This window comes from Pan paniscus, chromosome 5, assembly GCF_029289425.2.
Source record: "Pan paniscus chromosome 5, NHGRI_mPanPan1-v2.0_pri, whole genome shotgun sequence".
Lineage (NCBI taxonomy): Eukaryota > Metazoa > Chordata > Mammalia > Primates > Hominidae > Pan > Pan paniscus.
The window spans coordinates 170,727,688-170,744,985 of NC_073254.2; the positions used below are offsets into that span (position 1 = coordinate 170,727,688).

The 17,298-nt window shown below is 42.4% G+C and overlaps 1 protein-coding gene across 5 annotated transcripts in view; it reads left to right on the forward strand.

The window, feature by feature from the left end:
* Positions 1–17,298, forward strand: part of PLEKHG1 (pleckstrin homology and RhoGEF domain containing G1) — a 246,055-nt gene that overhangs the window by 109,645 nt on the left and 119,112 nt on the right. The window contains exon 1 of one of the 5 annotated variants that reach the window (XM_034963086.3): positions 12,209–12,429. The exons of 3 other annotated variants lie outside the window; for them this stretch is intronic. The gene's annotated coding sequence lies outside the window, so the exon portion shown is untranslated. Of the gene's footprint in view, positions 1–12,208; positions 12,430–17,298 lie in introns of those variants that run through there. One more of the 5 variants, XM_003811506.6, reaches the window with a different exon arrangement.

Genomic DNA, 17,298 nt, shown 5'->3' on the forward strand with positions numbered 1-17,298 from the left:
GGCCCCTTGTAAATCAGTCAGTCATTCCATAAAAGTAAGTAAATGGGTTAGGGGATAGCTACAAAGACCCTTCTAGTCTCACTCACCCAATTTCTATGGAGGCTCATCCAGGACATCTCACTGCAGTGAATGTGTTCTAATAATCATAATTGTATATAAACTTAAGGTATAAGAGTTCCTTGAATAATTCAGAACTAACTGTACTTTATATTATCTGTATATCATAGGAGCATAATTTTTGCAGGTGTACAGTTAGCTCAGCTGCTGTGCTACTGCTATGTCAGGGATATCTTATGGCAGGTGCTTGTTTGGGATGCAACCACAAATGATGACAATACCCCTGTGGTAAAATTAGCTGTTTCATAATCTACTTTATAACCTCGTTTCCAGAATGCAATTTTGCAGAAAGTGGAGATGATGTCAGTGAACAGGTAAAAAGCATGACCTGGATGCTAGACATTGGCTTACTGTCAGATGATGTCGTCGAAAAATTTTGCAGGGAGTTTTTTATTGATAATAGTTAAGACATCTTTCACAAATTCTGCCACAGAAGGAATTACAGGGCTGGGCGTGGTGGCTCATGCCTGTAATCCCAACACTTTGGGAAGCTGAGGCGGATGGATCACAAGGTCAGGAGATCAAGACCATCCTGGCTAACACGGTGAAACCCTGTCTCTACTAAAAATACAAAAAATTAGCTGGGCATGGTGGCAGGAGCCTGTAGTCCCAGCTACTTAGGAGGCTGAGGCAGGAGAATCACTTGAACCCAGGAGGTGGAGGTTTCAGTGAGCCGAGATTGAGCCACTGCACTCCAGCCTGGGTGACAGAGCGAGACTCCATCTCAAAAAAAAAAAAACAAAAACGGAATTACAGGGAATAAAAAGCATTTTCCTGCACAAAGGCCGCATGCTCCTGGTTTTGCATCAACCTGTGGTTATCTGACCATAATAGTGGGACCATGTTTTACAATTCTAAAGTTATTTGAGAGCCTCAACAGAGTCTATGGAGTTAAAAAGTGGATTGGTGGGACCCTCACCCCAAATCATGGAACCTTAGATTTTTAGATTTGGAAAGTCTTCTTAAATGTCGGAGACTCCAGAGTTCTCATTTTACTAATCCAGAAGGATTTTGAATCACAGAGAGGTTAGTGCCTTGTCCAAGAAGATAAAATTGTCTGGGAGAGCTGAGATTCTACCCACCTCAACTTCAGATCTTGTGTCCTTTCCACACATCATTTCATGAGCCGTAGGTGATGGCTTAGATTGAACAAAATTAATTTGGCTTTGGGGATGGTGTTTTCGTTTGTTTGTTTGTTTGTTTGTTTGTTTTTGAGACAGTTTTGTTCTTTTGCCCAGGCTGGACTCCAGTGGTACAACACAGCTCACTGCAGCCTCAACCTCTTGGGCTCAAGTGATCCTCCCAGCTCAGCCTCCCATGTAGCTGGGACCACAGGCACATGCCACCACACCCAGCTAATTTTTTTATTTTTTTGTAGAGATGGGGTCTCACTCTGTTGCCCAGGCTGGTGGGGATGGTTTTTATTATTAAATTACTAGGCTGATAACTAATAGTCATTATGAAAACATAATTCCTCAAAACTCTTACAGCAGCATAATTCATTAGGTTTACCATTTTGTTATGCCCTAATTTGTAGAGACTCTTAAACAGATATCTTATGTCTGATCCATACTGGCAACCAGCCAGTTGTCCCTGGTTTGGGTCCCCCAGGAAAGGTGTCCAGCTGATCCTGGGAAATACTCAAGGCTCAAATGCACATGGTCAGTTCTTAAGGCCCCTGGAAGTAGCCAGACAAACAGTGGCCTGACCACTGCCCCCAGCCGTCAGTCTGTCCTTTTGTGACCCCTTCTTTTAGGGCTCCTTTGATGTTCATTTTAATCTGATAATACCCAGATGGAAATGCTGGGCAGGGAAGTTTACATTGTGATTTACTATAACCACACCTTTTAAGGACCCAGTCCAAGCGATGAGGCAAGAACAGAGTCATGGTTACCGCCCAAGCAGCTCTGCCCACTGTCTGGAGGAGAATGAAAAGGTGAGACTAGAGAAGACTGGTACATGCAGGTGAGGGGATGGCATTACCCCAGAGTGGAGAAGGAAAGTAGTACCTACTTTAATAAAGGGGCATTGTTGCAGTAAACATAGTTATTAATTGTGATATGTAACAATATATTTGCAGACAAGATTGCCCAGAAAAAAAAATCTAGGTTGGGTGTTCTCTGCGGATATAATGCCAGGGACACCAGCAGTCTATGCCAGTGGGAAGTAAAGCAGCCTGGATGGGCTTTTCTCTTTGGCTGGTTTCCCCTAGTTGACCTCTTCTCAACCTTCAGATGTCAGTCCACACATCCCTCCCTCAGGGAAACCTTCCCAGACCACCCCAAACTAGGCCTGGTCCCCTTTACACGTTTCCATAGTGCCTGTGCCTTCCCAGCCCAGTGTGCACGTCACACAGTCATCAGTCACCTGTTCAGATGATCCTTCAGTGTGTCTGCCTGGCCAAACTCTGTGCCTTTTGAGGACGCAGCGATGTTGACGTACCTGAAAGTCTGACTTGGGAGGAGTGGGGAGAATATTTATTTCCCAGATGATGTTCTCCAAAAATGATGTCTTTTTAACATTTTTTAATAGTAAGTTGGCATGAGGACTTAAAATTCTGAAGCCGCTTTGGTGGAAGCAGTAGGAAAGCATGTTCTTGACATACAAGGAGAAGGTGATCACAGGGTGGTGACAGTGTTAAGTCCGCTCTACCCCATGCGCCCCACAGCCACAAGGGGCAGCTCTCCCCTTTGACCTCTCTGCACCGCTCCCCCATCACTGAACCCTGCCTCCAGGAATCCCTTCAGTTAGTTATTCCATCAGTAGTTGAACAAAGATGCAAATAAATATGGGAAACTGATAGGACAGCTCAAATAATTAAGGAACTACAAAATGGAGGTGAGGTGTGATTTCTCTTGTATTTTCCTAAAGTGGTCTTTAAAGAACTCCAGGGTATGATCGATGATTTGTGCAGGGATGGGATGTCTGGTAACTAACAGTATCTAAGCAGAGACCGGACACACTTGGTGAGATGTTGTAAGTGTTCATTGAAACACTAGATTAGAAAGCCCCAGAGTATCTTTGCAATGTTGACATGCTGTTATCATAGGATTCTTTTTAGTCCATGCAGCTCCCCCTAGAAAATAAGCGTCATAAAGGCAGGGGTGTTTATCTGTTTTGTTCACTCTTGTGTCTTTAGTGCCCAAGACAGTGCCTGGAACATAGTAGCTGCTCAATAAATATTAAGTAATTGAATATATCAGCAGATACCAAATTCACAATATTTTTCTGGTATAAGATAGGCTCTAATTAAGTGTTTATTTCATTGACCTGGATCAAGCAGGCCATAAGTCAAAACGGGGCTACAATTTGGCATTGTATCACCGTGTAAAAAACTCAGGCCAATATTCTGACCGCATATGAAGTCAAACTGCTATCACCATTTTAGACCAATGATTCTGGAGTTAGTGTGACATTGCATCAGCCGGGGACCTGGCGAGAAACTGAATTAGCTCAGCTGGTTCAAACGAAGGGTGTATGTGAAGCAAAGAGAGACGACAACAGTGGGAAGCCTTAGCCACTGCTTTTGGGACAATCTATAGGGATCCCTGAGGGATCGGGGACAACATAGAGTTAAGGGAGCGCAAGAAAAGCTGGAACCATGGAGGAGCTGCCCCAAATCAATGAGGGAGTGGAGGAAATGCCCCTATTTCCCTCTCTTTCTGCTTCAAACTATTGGTGCCTCTAGCCAAACCTACCTGGAAGGCAGCCAGGCAGGGAGCGGAGTGTGCAGACCTTCAGACAAAGCAAGACTGGGAAAGATTGGGCTGGTGGTGTGGCAGGAACAAGACCTGCCATGTAAATTCATTCTGTTCTTCTTATATTTTAACCACACAAATAATACATATTCATTAAAGAAAATGTAGAGATCAAACCACCAGTCTTCATGTTTTAGCTTCTTCCTCTTCCTTTTTCTCTTCTTTCATTTACTTGTAAAGGATTCAGTAATGTTTATTCAGAATAAACAGAAATAAGTTTGGTTACACTTGTTTCTTGACCTAATTCCGATTCAACCTGCAGTGGAACAGAGAGCTCTCTTTCCTTTCCTTTGTTCTGTTAACATAAACAAGTTACTTCATGTACCTCTGTGGGAACTGGGAATTAGGCAAGTGTTTAGACTCTCAAAAACTTTCAGCAAGTTTGGCTGTCAGCTTGGATACCAAGTAATTAAACATAAGACGAAAGATGAGTCTGACTGGGCTTATTCTCTAAGATTAGAAAGTGAACCATAAGTGAAGGCAGCCTAATGTAGCTTGATTTTACTGTCAACATAAAGTTGCTATCCACTTTTAATTTTAATTGAAGGACAGTTTGAAACTAAGGGGAAAGAGAATTTAGGAAAATAGTGCAAATGCTTATGTACACAATTGTTGGTAGTTTACATCGGCAACGTCCCACGCTGCTTCACAGCACTCATCATACTTGTCATTTTTTGTTTGAAACTTAAAGCCCATGTCCATTCCCTGCGCCCAGCATGGGGCCTGACGTTGAGTAGGTCCTGGTACATGAGGGCGAGTAAGCGGTGATTGCCAGTTCAAGTGGAGAGAAGGTTTTGTGAAGGAAGAAAGATCAGCAGGATGTTGCCGTGTGCCTCGAAGTTCAGAACTTTGTGGCAACAGAGGGGTATTTAAGGCCATTGTAATACTGATATACTAAGGTCAGTGGCCTTCATTGCCTTCTTTAGTTGAAAAAAAAAATCCTGGAAAGTAGTAAGTCATCTCAACTCATTTAGAGAGAAGTGAGTTCTGATTTCCTGGGGTGGAATCTATATTTGGCCTTTATAAATATCTCCGTCAATGGGATTGTTCCCATGACTTGGTACAGGAGACCAAGTGAATATCAGTGCAAACCACCCACGTCAGTTCTAGAAAGCATATGGGCTCCCCTGAGATAAATCATTTGCTCACAGGTCTTATGTCTTAGAGGTTAAGCTGTCAACCTTATGACGTTGAATGTAGCCTTAGGAGTAGGGGAAGAAGACTGATTGTGATGACCCCAAGGATGGTAATTGCTGAGGGTCAGGTGTGGGAGTTTGAGCCAGTTCGGAGATTGATTCCTGTTTGCTCCCAGAAGCTTCTCTGTGTCTCCCCTGCAAGCTACACTCCCTCCTCTGCTGCTCTTGAGAATTGTTTCTCTCAACCTACTACCCCTGGGTCTATGGGAAGGGGTGGGGGGCAGTTGGCAAGGTTGAGCTGAGCCCTCTCCTTCATTCCATTGCAGCTGTGGGTTTGTGTCCAGAAAAGAGGAGGAAAGGCTAGCAACTGGAGTTTGCCTCTCTCCTCTGCCAGGATGAGAAATTCCTTTGCAAGCCTCCATAAAGGTGATTTAAGTCTCAATGGCTGTTACTCTGAAACTATAAGAGAATCTTGTTTTAATTGGTATTTTGGAAAATACATACTGCTGTAAGATTTCAACAGAGCACCCAAGCCTTTTCTTCCAGTACATTTTTTAGAGTGTTTCAAAAGTATAGATTGTGTTGAATGCCTTTACTTATGAATGGATTAGATGTGTGTTATCTCCTGGAGAAAAATGTGTCTGGAAGCCGACTGCATTCTTCCAGGGATAATTAGTTCATTGTGCTGAGCACAGTGAGTCCTCCGATGGTGTCCTTAGAGATGGGACTGATAGATTATCGAAAGCAAGAGGCTTTTTGCAACATATTTGCTTGCTTGATATCTAAAAATTGTTCAAAAATAACTAAGACTTGATTGTATTGTCTCTGGGAAATAAAAACCAAGTATCCTAATCAAAGAACTGAGTGACAAATTGAGCTAATGATTGTCACAGAAGCAGAAAAATGAACCCAGGGAGGAATGCTTGAAACAGCAAGATTTTAGAGTCTGGAACGTGTGCCCTTCAAGGCCATCTCAGTTCATGTCATGGCCGACTGTTGAAAGGTATACGATGGAGATGTCAAATCATAACTTGGTTGCAAGGGAAAGGCAGGCCATGCACAACAGTATGGTGAATAATAGGCTTTATTTGTTCATTTGTTTTCTAAAATTCTTAGGACCATGCCTCAATACTGACATTTAGTTCAGTAGGGGCTGAGAAACTACATTTTCAGTTGGATGATTGAAGTCCTGGTAACTATTTAGTATTTCTATTTTGGTTTCTATTGTTAGATTCAGTACCCCAGGACTAACGAAAAATGGCTTCATTTAATTTCTTCTATACTTGAGTGCTTTTGTCTGCTTTAGACCTATGTCTTTTGCTGACAGAATTTTTTTTTTTTTTTTGAGACAGTCTCACTCTGTTGCCCAGGCTGGAGTGCAGTGGCACCATCTCAGCTCACTGCAACCTCCACCTCCCAGGTTCAAGTGATTCTCGTGCCTCAGCCTCCCAAGTAGCTGGGACTACAGGCGTGCACCACTATTGCCCAGCTAATTTTTTGTGTTCTTAGTAGAGACTGTTGGCCAGGCTGGTCTCGAACTCCTGGCCCCAAATGATCCACCCACCTCAGCCTCCCAAAGTGGTAGAATTACAGCCATGAGCCACCATGCCTGGCCTACTGACAGGTATTTTTTAAATTTGTGAAAACAAACTCACTTGCCACTAAAATTATTTCACTTTGAAAAAAGGCCTTTAGAAATAATTTTTTTAAAAAAAAGAAGTTAGCTTTTTTGCTTGTTTGAACAAGTATGTAATTTGGTTTGTATAACAATAGCAAGGTGGAATTTGTAGTTGGTGATATTTTCCGGGTTTAGAGTAGACAGTCTGGAAGAATGTGTATAGATTTTTAATAAATCACAGCAGCTGCAATGCAGAATGGTGTTAGTACGTTAGCTCTTATTTACAGGAGGAAGGTCAGTGTGTTCTTCTGAGGGACTTCAGTGTGGATGTGTGACACCTTTTGGCGTGCAATTGACTTTAATGTTCATCACTATTTTTTTTTCTTTTTCTTTTTCTTTTTTTTGAGACGGAATCCTGCTCTGTGGCCCAGGCTGGAGTGCAGTGGCATGATCTCGGCTCACTGCAACTTCTGCCGCCTGAGTTCAAGTGATTTTCCTGCCTCAGTCTCCCGAGTAACTGGGATTACAGGCATGCGCCACCACGCCCAGCTAATTGTTTTGTATTTTTAGGAGAGACAGGGTTTTGCCATGTAGGCTGGTCTCGAACTCCTGACCTCAGGTGATCCACCTGCTCAGCCTCCCAAAGTGCTGGGATTACAGGCGTGAGCCACCATGCCTGGCCCCTCACATTTATGCTGTCATGTGCTCATAGAAAATGTGACCGCATGCCTTGTTCTTTCAAAGAAAAAACTTCTAATAGACTAAAAATACATTAAGAGTCTTTTGTCAATGGCCTGTGCCTCCAAAAATGGTTGGTTTAACCATTTTCCCTGAAAAATGTTCCACAATGGCAAGATCTTAAATTACAAGATAAGCAGGCCACACCTCCTCCAGGGTTTAAATTGTTACGCTCCTTGTGTAAAATACTATTTGTGTTTTCAAATACCCCTTCTCACTTCTAGCACCTTTGCATATGAAAGTCTAAGATTATTTTCTAAACCTGCCTTATCCAATGTTGATTATATGAAGCAAAATATTTCCTTGAACCCAAAAATGTCTGCATGCCTTTGCCCATCCGTCTTCCTGTCTCTGGGCCGCCCTTTCCTTCTTCCTTGCCCAGCTTTTTGAGCTGTTGCCTGGCTGCACAGTTCAGCAAGGTGCCTCAACTAGCTCAGGCCTTGCTGAGTCCCTAGATGTGTGTGTTGTCTGTGCTTCCTGCCCTCATCCCCACCCCAGCCCTCCTAGACAGCCCCATTGTGGTCTCATTCCAAGAAAACCTGGATAGTTCCTTGGAAGGATGGTGAAGCTAATTCACACTACTGTGGCAGTGGCTCCTTCGCCCTTCCCAGAGGAGATCAGGGTTTTAACTGACAACTTTTACCTTAAACCAAAAAGATTTGGAATTCCAGGCCCTATGGCAGACTTCTGGGAAGGGATTTTTTGTTTTTGTTTGAGACAGGCTCTTGCTCTGTCACCCAGGCTGGAGTGCAGTGGTGCGATCCTAGCTCACTGCAGTCTCAAACTCCTGGGCTCAAGCCATCCTCCGACCTCAGCCTCCCAAGTAACTAGTACTATGGACATACACCACCCTGTCCAGCTAAGTTTTGTATTCATTTATTGATTAATTTTTTTAAGACAGACTCTTACTCTGTTGCCCAGGCTGGAGTGCAGTGGTGCAGTTTTGGCTCACTGCAGCCTCTGCCTTCCAGGTTCAAATGATTCCCCTGCCTCAGCCTCCCGAATAGCTGGAACTACAGACATGTGCCACCACACCTGGCTAATTTTTGTATTTTTTTTTTTTAGTAGATTCTGAGTTTTACCATGTTGGGTAGGCTGGTCTTGAACTTCTGACCTCAAGTAATCCACCCACCTCAGCCTCCCAAAGTGCTGGGAATACAGGCATGAGCCACCACACCTGGCCTAAATTTTGTCTTTTTTGTAGAGATGGAGTCTCATTAAGTTGCTCACTCTGGTCTCGAACTTCTGGCCTCAAGTGATCCTTCCTTCCATCTCAGCCTCCCAAAGTGCTGGAATTACAGACATGACCCACCACGCCCAGCCTGGGAAGGGATTTTTTTAAGTGGCAGGGACTTTCTGGTCTTCCTTCAATTAGGCCAGAAGGCCACCTGCACCTCCTTGCTGGCTGGTTTGTGTTCTGGTTGCTATAGTTACATCCTGTGGGTGCTGCTCTTCTGCGCCTTGATTCCCCACTCCAGGTGGGGACACTGGGAATGGAATGCGAACTTCCTGGTTGTGTAACCCGTGCTTGCAGGGAGTAAACAAAGCTGCTTTCCAGCAAGGGTATCTTTATCACCTAACAAGGCACGCGTGTGCATTTTATCTGTGGCCACTCTATCATTTAAAAAGACATTTTGGGCTAGGCACAGTGGCTCACACCTGTAATCCCAGCACTTTGGGAGGCCGAGGAGGGCAGATCACCTGAGATCAGGAGTTGGAGACCCGCCTTGACAATATGGGGAAACCCTGTCTGTACTAAAAATACAAAAAAATTAGCTGGGTGTGGTGGTGCACACCTGTAGTCCCAGCTACTCAGGAGGCTGAGGTGGCAGGATCGCTTGAACCTGGGAGGCAGAGTTTGCAGTAGGCCAAGATAGTGACACTGCATCCAGGCTGGCTGACAGAGCGAGATTCTGTCTCAAAAAAATAAATTAATTAAATAAAAAATTAAATGTTGCTGAGCAAAACTAATCTTTTCACCCAGTGTTAGTATGGGCAAATAAATTATACAGCAAAAAGTGGCAAGGATACCAGCATCTGTGCCTTTTGTGTGTCTTAAGATTGTTCATTTTCCCTGCATGAACAAAAGTCTGGTGGCAAACCAGCAGCGCACCTCCAAGAAATGTTAACGGTTCAGTGTGTCCAGCATGTGGAGTATGTGGTGGGGAGCACTGGAACACAGAACCACTGCAGAGCTGAATGGGGAGAAACCAGGGTCTTAAGAAAATACTGAAGGGTAGAAGGCGCCTCTGCTCTCAGGTGTGAAAGAACCTGGACTATTGCTCAATAAACGGAGGTGTTTCTTCCCTTTACTTTTTCTTTTTTTTTTTTTTTTGAGACAGAGTGTCACTCTGTCACACAGACTGGAGTGCAGAGGCATGATCTCGGCTCACTACAACCTCCACCTCCCTGGTTCAAGTGATTCTCCTGCCTCAGCCTCCCGAGTAGCTGGGATTATAGGCATGCACCACCACGTCTGGCTAATTTTTGTATTTTTAGTAGAGACGAGGTTTCATCATGTTGGTCAGGCTAGTCTCAAACTTCTGACCTCGTGATCCACCTGCCTTGGCTTCCCAAAGTGCTGGGATTATAGGCGTAAGCCACCGCGCCTGGCCTTTCTTCCCTTTTCTTTTCCTTCCTGCTAGTATGTGAATGTATTATCCCTCCCCAGGCCTCATGCGCTATCCATTGGTTAATTTATTCAAGCAAATACTTGGTACTAGGATCAATATAAAGGCAAAAAAAAAAAAAATGTGTTTGTGTGTGTGTGTACTCCCTGCTCTGAAAAAGCTTAATATTTAAAAAATGAAATTCAACATACTTTAAATCTTTGATATTTGTAGATGCAGTTTAGGTGGTTTCACTTATTTGCAAGTTATAGGAGAGGTCTTTACTTACACAAGTTGATGATTTTGCTAAAGCAGAAACCGTGGATGAACTAATAAATGACTGTCCCATAGGACCCAATATGGCCCCCGCTGTCACTTCAAAGCTGTCCTTCAGGACTGTCACTTTTCTGGTGGGTAAGCTTAGCAAACTGCCCACCATCCACACACACAGCAACTTTGCTGTCTTTGTTTACGTGTAACATACATGGAATCTCTCAGAAATGGCACTTTAGAAACATGTTTCTTGGCAAAAAGCAAAAAAAAAAAATCCAAGTACAATGTAATTTTATTGGAAGTTAAAAGTAGCTGTATTGTGATCTGAGGCTGTGCACAATGGATGAGTCATTAGGAAGCCTAGAACCTCTGTGTATTTTATCCCATCTAAGAGTTTAGAGCTTTGTGTCTGCCTCGAGAATATCGAATCTATGGTATAGGAAGGTTCCCTGCCCCCAACAGCTACCATGCAGGGTAGGAGTGAGACACTTAGAAAACGATTAAATATGAGACCACATGATCCTTACTCTAAGTGTAATAAACAGCTGTTAAAGTAATGGAAAGAGCTGTGGGTTGGAGTGGTTGTAGCAGATCGAATGGGAGCTTGATGTGAGCTGGCTCTTCGTTGAGCAGGAGGGAAGAGCCCAGCTTAGGCACTGGTATGGGAGACACAGACATGATGTGGGAAGCCACAGGGGTTGCTGTGGAGGCCAGAATAGAGGATGAAGAGTCTCCACAGCCCAGGGAGGACCCTGCCTCTCAAACTGCCTTCTCAGCATGCTGGATTTACTGATTTCCATCAAACTGGTGAATTTTGTGAGAAATTCCAACAAGTTGTCTTCTGAACTATTTCCTTTAAAAATCACTTATTTAAATAGCCATGTGTAGGTTCAGCCTGATTTGAAAGGAAATCAGCATTAAAACAAATTATCCTATTATGTTGTTAGTTTAAAATCACTTAATAGGCATGACAGAAATAGCTATGTTAAGAATGATCTGCTAATGGTGTTTTCCATAACCACAAATGAATGCTTTAAATGGAACTTCTATTTAAAGGGTTTTCATCCTTTGAAATAGTTCAGTTTTAGATGTCTATGCAAAGACATAATCCATATTTTGAATTTGAGTTCCACAGTGCAGTGGTATCAGTTTTCAATAGCATTTTTGTGCTTCTGGAGACCTTCATTTAAAGAACTCAAGATCTTTATCAAATATACGCCTTCTGAATCTTTCTATAAAAATAGATATAGCATTTTAAGAAGGACTGATGGTCTTAGAGAAATCAAAAACCCAAAATAATTGGAAGTTCTCACTTACTAAAGTATTGTACGAATACTAGATCATTCTGTCTTTACTACTTAGTATTTATGAATATATAATCACGGAACTTAACTGTTCTCCAAAGAAATGCATGTACATATCAATTTTAGGTATTTGTCTTCAGATACGTTTTTTAAATGTTTTTTAAATGTCAGCCTTAAATGTTTTCTCCTTAAACTTTGTTCACCTAAAATTCTATCAAGTGTCTTGTTAACAGAAACTAATTATCCAAACTGCCTTCCACTGGTTGTTATTCACACCCCACCCCCACCCCAACCTGCATTTTAAAACTTCAGTTTAAAGATGTGTCCGTTTACTTTGAAAGTGAAAAGATGTGTCCCTTTACTTTGAAACAAGCCCATGATTCAGGAAGTGAACTTAAAAATTTCAGAGCTCCAAAGATCTTGCTTATTTTATGGAGTTTAATGAGAACTGTGGCCAGAGCCAGGAAGGTGAAACCCAGCAGCTTTGGGCGAGTGTGGGTTGTATTTGATGTTCACAAAAGAATGGAAGTGGTAGGGTGTTGCTCAGTGAAGTGTGCATTTTCGAGTTACCCACAGTGGTGTCTATTGTCCTGTTTCTCAATTGAATGATGTCATGTTTCATTTAAGGCTCTTAGTGATGCTGAAGTCTGTGGTCTGCACACTAGGGGGAAAAAGGCAGTGAGAAAGTTGCAAATCAGGTTTTTGTAAAGCCTTTGTGTGTTGGGTTTGGGAGATAAAAGCTGACTCATGCAATATTTCTACGGAAGGCGCTGCACAGACTAGCAAAGGCTGTTTCTTTTACCTGACTGAGGTCACTGCATCAGCTGAAGGCAGACGATGTGCTTAAGCCTGAGTGGAGCAGAGGTAGGTGCTAATGTGAGTGTCCCCAAAGAAAGGATGCCGGAACAAACGCTCCTTCCCTCTGGGAGCAGCCAGAGAGGTCCACCGAGGTGAGAAGGGGTCGCAGGGGGGGCTTTCTTCACAAGTGTGCAGGGACGGAAGCTTGGCTGGATCAAGGAAAACTCTCTGTTACAAATGCGATAGACTGAAGTCTAGAAGATGATTTTTTTCTCCCCCTCCATCTGAACTGCAGCCCGTCTTCAATAGTTTTTGTCTTAGTTTCATCTGATTTTGCTCTTTCCTTAAAGTGAGGTTGAAATATCTAGAGAGCTGATGTATCTGACTCTGGGGAGAACTCTAAAATCCTCAGTTGTCACACGCCGAATGCCCAACATTTTCATATGCTTTCTTTTTGAGGTTCATATGCAGTCAAAGTTGGAGGAACAAAATAAATGTTTGCAAATGTATGCTTAGCAACTGCAGTGATGAAGTTTAGTCTGAGTCTAGTGGCAACCAAAGTTGCCTAAGAAAATGCAGTTTCCATTTTGAGTGTTTCTTGGTAAGAAACACTTTTGTGAGGAACAATGATTGGGGCAAAGGAGGCGTGGATTGTATTCAATGCTGTTGTCCATTGGAATCTGATTTCATTTGGCTTCATTATTTGAATTTAATGATGCATTTTGAAAGATATTTATATTCAGCATTCCTTAATCACATATTGAATATAAAAATTATTTTAATTTAAAATATTTAGATATCTGACACCAATTGACATTGTGATTTTAATTTCTTTAAATAACTTTTTCAGATTATAAAAGTAATACAGCTGTTGAAGAAAAGAGATATTTACAGAGAAATATGAAAGGAACAAAATTATTCATTTTACTCAGTAAAACCGATGTTAACATTTTATTATATATTCCTTCAATCTATTTCTAATGTAGACAATAAAGAAGCTGCATTTTAAATTCAAAATTAGGATCGTATTATATGTTTTTTAAACTACCCATTTTACTCACTATATATTATGACCATTTTCTATACTTTTAAAGATTTGAGAAGACGTGACATTTAATCATTTTACATTGTACCTTCTAAATGGCTTTATTTACTTGGATCTCTGTTACTAGTCACTTTAATTTCTCTGCCTCCTTTTCTTTTTTCTTTTTCTTTTCTTTTTTTTTTTTTTTTTTTTGAGACTGAGTCTCGCTCTGTCACCCAGGCTGGAGTGCAGTGGCACGATCTTGGCTCACTGCAACCTCCACTTCCTGGGTTCAAGCGATTCTCCTGCCATAGTTTCCTGAGTAGCTGGGATTACAGGCACGCGCCACCACGCCCGGCTAATTTTTGTATTTTTAGTAGAGACAGGGTTTCACCATGTTAGCCAGGCTGGTCTCAAACTCCTGACCTTGTGATCTGTCCGCCTTGGGCTCCCAAAGTGCTGGGATTACAGGCGTGAGCCACCGCGCCCGGCCTCTTCCTCCTTTTTTAAAAGAACATGTCTAATGTACTTCATGGATTTATTTGTTCGGAGTGCTATTGTTAGTCACTTGGAATTTGCCTCTTCTTCCTCCTCCTTTTTCTTTAAGAAAATGTTATTTCTCTTGGTGCCTCCCTCCCAGCTGTGCAGGGATGTTTTGGAACTGAGTGCGTTCCATACAGATGGAGCTTGTATATATAACCATCATTGTTTAGTTACTGCCTTGAGACTGATAATTTTACACTAACAGGAAGGTACTGTTCAAAGCAAAGCTGGAGCATAGATTATTATTTAATCTAAATTACAAATAGAGATTTTTTTAGCCTTTGAAAAACTCGGTGATACACAGTTTTTCATCATCCAAGACCTGGCATTCGTAGGATGTAGAAGAAACTGCTATTAGAGGGCCACTGCTTGTGCTGTGCCTCCAGCTGGGAAGAGGCCGTGCAGTCGTGACAGCCAGTGGTTTGCTGGGTTTTCAGGATTGGAGTCATGGCCCAAAGATTGGATGAGACTTGGAGAAGTCACCTAGTCCAGCTGCCTCACATACAAGGAAACCAGAGATGCAAAGATCAGTACAAACCCGGGGGGTGCAGAGCCAGGGCAAACATGCAAATCCTCTGACCAGAAGGGAGTATTAGGACATAATTTAATTTCCGGTTGGTTCTCTGAAATGTGTTTATACAGAGGGTTGTGGATATATGCATTCCTGTGCACACATAGCCACACACTGTGTAGTCCCTTTTGGCATATGGTACCATGTGCTTTAGACAAGCAGCTTATGTTGAGTCCTTCATTTCCTGATCTCTAAGTTCCTTTTCTACCCTACTATTTTATGAGTACAAGGAAGGATGGACTAGAAGTTAGAAAATCTAGTCTCTGATTCATAGTTCAACTTTGAGCATGATGTTATGTAATCTCTGCTTTTTTTTCCCCATCTATACAGTTTTCAAAAAGTAATGAGACACATGAAAGAGCATTGAGGTTGGTTTTGGGGGCTTTTTAAGGATAATTTAGACATAGAATTGTAGCAGCTGTATCATAATAAGGCTCACTTGTTATAATAGAGACTGGGTTCTCTCTTATTGCTTAACCAATCACACTGGAACCTAATGGCTTGAAACAACAAACATTTATAATAGCTCAAGGTTTCTGTGAGGCAAGAATTCAGGAAAGGCTGTGCTAGGTGATTCTGGCTTGGGGACCGTCATAAAATTGCACTCAGACATGACAGGGCTGGGGTCATCTGAAAGGCTTCTCATCCACATGTCCAATGTCTTGGCTGGAAACACAGCAGGGGCTGTAACAGCCAGGGTTCCTTGGGCATCCCTCTGTGTATCACTGCGGTCTCATCATGTGGTTTCTGTGGTGTGGCAGAGTCAGGATAACCAGACTTTTAAATGTGGTGCCTCAGGGCATGTCTAGCACCAGTGACTGCAAGGTTTTGCCTGTCTTTGTGCTCTGCCATACCCTAGGGCACTGGTATCCTTCTTAGAGTGGAGGCAAGGTTTCTGCCACATCTGGGTTCCAGCATGAAGAGGAAAGAATGTGGAGTAATAAAATCTAATGTCTTGAGAAATAGACTCCCAAAGGGGCATATATCGTTTCTACTGGTGAGAACTTGACCACATGGCCAATATCTAAAGGCAGAGGAGGCTGGGAAATGTGCTCAGTGAAAACTCCATCACTAAAGAAAAGGGTAGAGTGGATTTTGGTAGACAACTAACAGTCCCTCTCTAAGTGGTAACACAATGGATGGTTTTGGGTGCCCCAAATAATTTCCTTCATCCCCCACACTAAGTCACCACACACAAAAAAAGCATACAACAAAAGTAAAAACAGCTGCATTTGCATAAAAAGCCTTTAGGGAATTTCTTTCTTTTCTTTTTTCTTTTTCTTTTTTTTTTTTTTTTTTTTTGAGATGGAGTTTCAGTCTGTCACCCAGGCTGGAGTGAAGTGGTGTGATCTCGGCTCACTGCAACCTCCACTCCCCAGGTTCAAGTGATTCTCCTGCCTCAGCCTCCCAAGTAGCTGGGATTATATGCACCTGCCACTACGCCTGGCTAATTTTTGTATTTTTAGTAGAGACGGGGGTTTCATCATGTTGGCCAGGCTGGTCTCAAACTCCTGACCTCAGGTGATTCACCTGCCTCTGCCTTCCAAAGTGCCAGGATTATAGGCATGGGCCACCGCGCCTGGCCTAGGGAATTTCTTTAGGTTCTTTTTCACCAGACTGCTCCAGAGACACCCCTTAGCTAAGGCAATTTATCTAACACATTAGCTGCCTTAAGTAGATGCTTAATCCCTACTCAACTGAGGTAGCCATTATACCTCTTAGTTTCCATTGACTAGTGTCTTAGTCCATTTATGCTGCTGTAACAAAATAGCTTAAACTGGGTGACTTACAAGGAACAGAAATTGATTGCTCACAGTTCCAGAGAGTGGGAAGTCCAGGATCAAGGCGCCAACAGATTGTGTGTCTGGTGAGGGCCTGTTCCTCCTAGATGGTGCCCTCCTGTGTATCCTCACATGGCAGAAGGAGCAAACAAGCTCCCTCTGTCCTCTTTTATAAGGGCACTAATCTCACTCATGAGGGTAGAGCCCTCATGACCTAATCATCTCCCAACAGCCCCCCCTCCTAATACCATCACCTTGGTGAGTAAGTTTCAACATATGAATTTTGAGAAGGGCACAGACATTCATACCATAGCAATTAATATAGGAATCAATCGGTAAATTATCTGAGTATTTAGTATCTGACTTTACAGCTTGAAGGAATCTTTGTTCCTCTTTGTTCAACCCCTCACCTCCTGTTTGAATGAAAATATTTTTGCAAAATATCTTTTCTCATTCTTGATCTTCTTGTACAAATATGTGCTTTAACGCCTTGTTGGATGCATGGTTTGCAAATATTTTCTCCCATTCTGTAGGTTATCTCCTTGCTCAGTTGATGATTTCCTTTGCTGTGCAGAAGTTTTCTAGTTTGATGTAGTCTCACTTGTCTGTTTTTGCTTTTTGCTATTGTTGCCTGTGCTTTTGGTGTCATATCCAAAAAATCATTGCCAAGACCAATGTCATGAAGCTTTTCTCCCCTATGCTTTTTCTTTTTTTTTTTCTTAGAGGCTTTATGGTTTCTAGTCATATTTTTAGGTCTTAATGTATTTTGAGTGTATGTTTGTGTATACTATAAGATAAGGGTTCATTTTTTTTCTTTTTGCATGTGATATAAGAACATGTGGCACATACACGTAATGGGAAAATTATGTGACCATAAAAAAAGGAAGGAAATCCTGCCACTTGTGACAAGATGGATGAACCTGGAGCCTATGGTGCTAAGTGAAATGAACTGGACATAGAAGGGCAAATGCCACCTGACACCACTCTTACGAAGAATGTAAAATAATCAAACTCATCCAAGAAAAGAC